The sequence below is a fragment of the Tupaia chinensis genome, unplaced genomic scaffold (assembly GCF_000334495.1).
Source record: "Tupaia chinensis unplaced genomic scaffold, TupChi_1.0 Scaffold143763_1, whole genome shotgun sequence".
In the NCBI taxonomy this organism is placed as follows: domain Eukaryota; kingdom Metazoa; phylum Chordata; class Mammalia; order Scandentia; family Tupaiidae; genus Tupaia; species Tupaia belangeri.
Window position 1 is genome coordinate 3,998 of NW_006203612.1, and position 6,110 is coordinate 10,107.

General features: G+C 37.8%; 1 long non-coding RNA gene across 1 annotated transcript in view; it reads left to right on the forward strand.

Annotated features, from left to right (window-relative positions):
- The first annotated feature begins 224 nt into the window (after positions 1–224).
- Positions 225–6,110, forward strand: part of LOC102502504 (uncharacterized) — a 486,787-nt gene continuing 480,901 nt past the window's right edge. Inside the window, exons 1-2 of the long non-coding RNA XR_336915.2 lie at positions 225–452; positions 4,139–4,202. This is a non-coding gene — a long non-coding RNA (uncharacterized LOC102502504). The remainder of the gene's footprint in view (positions 453–4,138; positions 4,203–6,110) is intronic.

Below are 6,110 nucleotides of genomic sequence, written 5' to 3' on the forward strand. Positions count from 1 at the left end.
TTGTAGAAAAAATTCAGTACCAAATTGACTTCTAGTGAGATATATCCTCCTGTTGCTTCAATGAGGACGCTGACAAGGTCTTCTCTGGAACACTTTATTTCCCCAGGCTTCTTAAAATCTTCTTCTCCCTTTTCCCCAACCCCCGGGGCCTTATATAGGGCCCCTCGCCCTCCCCAACCCCCGGGGCCTTATATAGGGCCCATAGCCAATTGGTTCATTGTCCACGTGCACGGAAACTAATCTTCGGGTGATGATTGGTTGCATGTACTGTTCCCGTGGTGATCATGTGCATACCACGTCACCGCTATGCCCACTTCCGTATAGTTGTTTACATAAGTAAGGCCTCGAGGACTTCCGCTAGGCGCCATCTTTGGTGCCACGAGGGGAGAGGTCTTTTAGGGGCGCCTTACACCCTCTCCCCCAAGTGCCAACATTGTCTTCATTGCAGAAAGGTAAATCAGGTGAAATCAATTATATTGAAAGTAGGAAATGTGGTTGTATCTAGTGAAAAAAAATGCGTATTTATTTAGTGAATTGAGGTGTAACCGTATGAGCAATGAGGGTAAACATAGGATATGCCTTTCCTTCATTATCACTTTTTTTTTTTTTCCTTTTTTGGTAGAGAGATTTTTGCTGCAGGGCATGTGCATTTTCTGGAGAGACAGAACAGAAAGTGAGAAATCACCCCTGAGGGGGGCTGGCCATGCTGCAATCTCTTCTCCATTCTCTTTTCATAATTTTTGGCATGAATGCACACATACCCAGCGTGTGTCAAACCACCAGGTCTAGGACTCAAAACACAGTCAACTATGTGAGAGCTCAGCGATGTAACCATTATGCCATCCGCTGGTCCCAGTGTCACTTTTTCAATGATGTCTAATCCAACCACCCTTTTGTAAAATGCACTGCTCTGACACCCACATAGATTCCTTATCTCCTTTGTCTGTCTGTGTTTTTTTTTCTTTTCCCCTCAAGATTTATTATTTCTTTAATATTAAATTTTTTAAAATTTATTTTTGATCTTTATTGCCTGTTTGGTCCCAAAAGAATAGAAACTTCTCAAGGGATGACATATTTCTTATTCTCTTGATCAATTCGCTATCCAAAGAACCTAAAACTGTCTATTATATGCATTCAATAAATACTTGTTCAATATAGTGTTAATATTCTTGCCATTATAAGAATGAAGAAACCCAACTATATAATGGGAGTTTAGCCTAAGAGAGATAATCCACCTGAGACTGACCTGGGACAGCACTGACATTTGCTCCAATTGCAGGATCTCCTCACATTAATGGTGGTATGTTGTTGAGCCATGTTACCAGAAAATGCTGTAAATTGTAATTAGGAGTAGAGTAACTAGTGTTCCTATTGCCATATATGTTGGAGGATGTTTAAAAGGGAAATATCGGAACAAATATTTTATTGTGGGTAGAGAATGAGGTTTCAAATAATATAAACAAATAAAAAAAGAACATTGGCATATAAATAAAATAGAATACCTTATCAATAGGCGTGATTAGATTGAAAGTATGAAATCATGAGTTTCTAGAATATCCCATACCGAGAGGCTTCACCAGGAGAGCAGGACCAGAAGGTGGTGACTTTGTGCACTAGCTTATGTTACTGATATTTGTGACAATTTCTCTTGATTCTTTTTCCTACATCTTACTGCTACCCAGCAACTCATCCAAAATGATTCGTACAGGTAAACCAGGGGGTTATCCAGAAATTGGATTTGGATTCTAATATTACTATCTTTGATTAATGGAAGTTACTCTTTAAAATAAGTTACTTCCCTGTATAATGTTCCTGTCCTGAGTGGTAAGTTTACAGATACGTGAGATAGCTAGAGAACTTAAATGGCTAGGTGACTTGCTATAGTGTAAGCCTACCATATTGGAAAATTAGGCCATTTTGTTTCTCTTTCTTAAATTCTTATCACCTCTATGTGTACCTCAAAGATATCCCTATTTCCCATCTATACTTCTTTTAAAGAATATACTTTTCAACTTATCATTTTTAAATACCTTCTTTACTAAATAGAATATTAGTTGTTGAGAGGACATATTTAACTTCAGAGTGATCTCATTTGTAGCCTGAGACTGGCTTAGGGTTAGGTGAAAATGCTTCAATAACTGAAGATAACAGTTAAACTTAATCATAGTAGATTCTGAAAATTTAAAGGACAGTGAGCCACTATTTTTAAAGCTGGTTTATATTTTATCCCTGGGTTTTTCCTAATCACAGCCCAGTAACAATTAGGAAACAAAACCATTTTATCTAAGCAGTGGCTATTCATTTTAGTTGTCATTGTCACCAACTCTGATAAACAAGAATGCAAATGATAAGAGCCATGCTGACTCTGTTCTTTGAGAGATGCTACAGACAGGTTGGCATCTGGCTGACGGAAAATAAAAATAGTTGGCTTATGTTTACTAATTATAGCTTTCTGAAACAATAGCTATGTCAGGAAAATACATTAAAAAATAAAAAGCAAAGCACAGTTATCCACAAATTACTTTAGAAAAATATTCTCACATTTGAGGTGTTAAACCTGGATGCTTGCTAGCAAGACTTATTTTTAGCAGAAGCAATGCGTGTGTGTGTGTGTGTGTGTGTGTGTGTGTGTGTGTGTCTGTCTGAGTGAAATGAAAAGGAAAGAAGGCGAGGAGAGGGAGGAAGAGGAAAGAGAATGAAGGGGAAGAAAAAAAAGAAAGGAGAGGAAAAGAGACAAAAGGAGGTAAAAGAGCAGAGAGAGAAAGAAAGAATGAGAGGAGGGAAGAGAGAGAATTCCTTCCCAAGAAGCTTGATAGAAGAATGTTTTCTTACTGTGGAAGTACATCTTGAGGAACAAAGGCTTAGGGCTCAACAGATCTTGGTCATCATTTTATAGTTTGAGGGGGGATGTTCTATTACCTTTTGCCGGGAGGAAAGAATAGAAATGAGAATCTTATGTCTAGGTTGAACTATTTGCTTTGCTTATCTATGTGCCCTAAAACTTGGGAAATGCCTGAATATGAATATATATGGGGATAAAAAAAGTTGTCCAGACGGGACAAGCAGATAGAGTAAGGCTGTATCACTGGACTCCCATGTAGTTGACTGCAGTTTGAGTCCTGGACCAGTGGCTTAAACTCATACTGGGCATGTGTACATGCATACTCAAGATCCTAGGAGGAAAATGGAAGAGAAGGGATTGCAGCATGGCCACCCCTACTGGGGGGGGGGCTGGGCCCCCCCTACGGGGGGGGGGGGGTTGGTGGTGTGATTTCTCACTTTCTGTCTCTCTGTCTCTGTCTTTCTGGCAAGTGCATACAGCCAATAGCAAAAACCTCTCAAAAAAAATAAAAGTTGTCCAGAAACTTTATAGAATTTTTATGAGAGTCAGCCCTGTGGCCTGATGGTAAGGTAGCTGGCTTCCACATGGCTGACTGTGAAGTTCAAACATGGGCCCTGACAGATTGAAAAACATGTCTGGTGCATGTATGTGCATGTGCTCCAAATTCTGACAGAGTGGAGAAATAGAGAAAGGCTTAATGCAGATGTGGAGGAGGTATATTCTCCCTCTTCCTCTCTGTCTGTCTGTCTGTCTGTCTCTGGTGAGCACATGTGCCTGCTGGAATACCTAAACAAAAACAAAATGAAACAGAACTTTTGTAAAATGAGAGATTTTTTCTGTTTACAGATAATATTGAAATGATCTCTATTAATGAGTTAACTGAGTTTTCAAGATATTAGGATATATTTGTAACTCAAGATATAAGCACACTCAATTCCATTGCGTGGTAGTACATTTATTCAATATTAAGTTAACTCAGTATTAAGTAAAGCAACTTAAAAATATGAAACAGTTAATTTTCAGAAAGATACACTTAAAATGTGATGTAATTAACCTTATTCTTTTAATTCTTCTATGAATGTAACTTCAGAATTTGATATGTATTTCACTCAAATATAACAACAACCCCTTCATTAAGATTATAAGAGTGGTCAGCCCAAGAGGCAAGTGACAAAGATGTGATTTGTCTATAGAGTTTAAAAATAATTATAAAATTAAATGAAAGGCAATCTGCTATGATATTAGGAAGGACTTGGTCTATTCTAAACGTCAGTGATAAAGTATATCTCCTTGCAGGCAGACTGCTTCTGGGCTATGAAGTATAGAATGTCCAATTTAATCCTTGCAACAACCCTATGAGGTAGGCACTATTTATTTTACCACTTCACAGAGAAGAAAACTGAGGCTAACAAGTTAATTTCCCTAAACTGTAGATCTGATTTAGGTGGTGCTATGAGGAACCACATTCATAATAATTATGTAATATTACTTTTTCAAAACAGTTTGGCTATTAAATTATATTCATTGCCCCAGTCACTTTGCTCTATCACATATATTTCCACTAATGGATTATTCTAAAAACTTTTTAATTCTGTATAAAGCCTTCTAACAACATTTATGAGCAGAAATCAAGCTCCAGATTTTTATTTTCAGAAAAAAAATTCCTATACATCTTTAATCAATTTTATTAGATCCTTGTCACATTTAGTCTTGAATCTAAGTTGGGTATTATAAAGCAAATGAGATATTCCAGAATTTTTCTCCAGAATTAGGTGTGATAAGAGTTTTCTCTAGTCAACCACTAATGAAAAAGTGAAAGTTTGTGTATTGTGTACATAAGAATAAATATGGTGTTATCAAAGTATGAAGGACAGTTGGATATATTTAATATCCTTAGAAGTATGGCTGCCAAGAATTCCTCCAAGAGATATTTAGCATGGCTCTTATTGCAAGAACTATATGCTAGATATATAAGGGAGAGTTTTAAGCCTAACTAAACAAGTGTTTATATGGGGAACTGAGTTATCATGGGGTAATGATGACACAGGAAAGAAGTCCCATGGAAATAACTAACTCTGAATTAACTATAGATCTGTGCCAATAACTTAGGAATCCAGGATCAAACAACAAGTGGATATAGGGCCTTGGGATTTGAACCTGGGGAGGTAGGTGAAATCCATGCGGAACACAAGTACCTGACTGAGTTCACAAGTTCCACCTTGACGAAAGGAAGAGAGTATTCCTGCTACTACAGAAAAAGCCAGGGAGAGACCTCTGTCACTGTATATCTATGGTCTCTTCCTTCTTAAAACCACAAATCAGTTGAGGGTGTAATGTTCATGGAAACCTTCACTGTTTCATCTACTAAATTTATTATCTATTTCCCAGTACTCATAACCTTTTCCATGCATTCGAAACTTCTGGTCTCACTGCCTTTTTATATAGGATATAAATGTACCCTCTAATTCTCAGTGATCATAAAAGCTATAGGTGGGAACCCCTTTGACTTTCTACTAGTGAATAGACTTGGCTAAATCTGCACCCTTCCTTCCTTCCTTCCTTCCTTCCTTCCTTCCTTCCTTCCTTCCTTCCTTCCTTCCTTCCTTCCTTCCTTCCTTCCTTCCTTCCTTCCTTCCTTCCTTCCTTCCTTCCTTCCTTCCTTCCTTCCTTCCTTCCTTCCTTCCTTCCTTCCTTCCTTCCTTCCTTCCTTCCTTCCTTCCTTCCTTCCTTCCTTCCTTCCTTCCTTCCTTCCTTCCTTCCTTCCTTCCTTCCTTCCTTCCTTCCTTCCTTCCTTCCTTCCTTCCTTTCCTTTCCTGTCCCCTCTCTCTCTTTCTTTCTTTCTTTTCTTCCTTTCTGTTACAGTGAAGTCTATGTAGGAATTTTCTAAGATAATCTTCCCAGTTTTGATCTGGATCTTATCTATTCCCTTCTTAGAAGGTTATTGTACTGATTACTTCTCTTCCATGTGTCTTCAATTCTTCAGTTTTCTTCTTCCTAAATGGATTTCAACAGATTCCAGTCCCTTATATCACAAAAACACAAAATAGTGAACTCTACTTTCCTTCCCCCAAATACTCTTTAACTTACTGTCCTCTGGAATTTGTACTCACCTAATTTCTGAAATTGTTTTCACAAAGACCACCAAATATATCTCTATTGTTCAATCTAATGGACTTTTAAACACCTTTTCTTAAACTGAACCCCTGTAGTGTACTTGCTGCTTTAAATACTATTACCCACTGTCCTGATTTTTCATACTTTTTTCAAA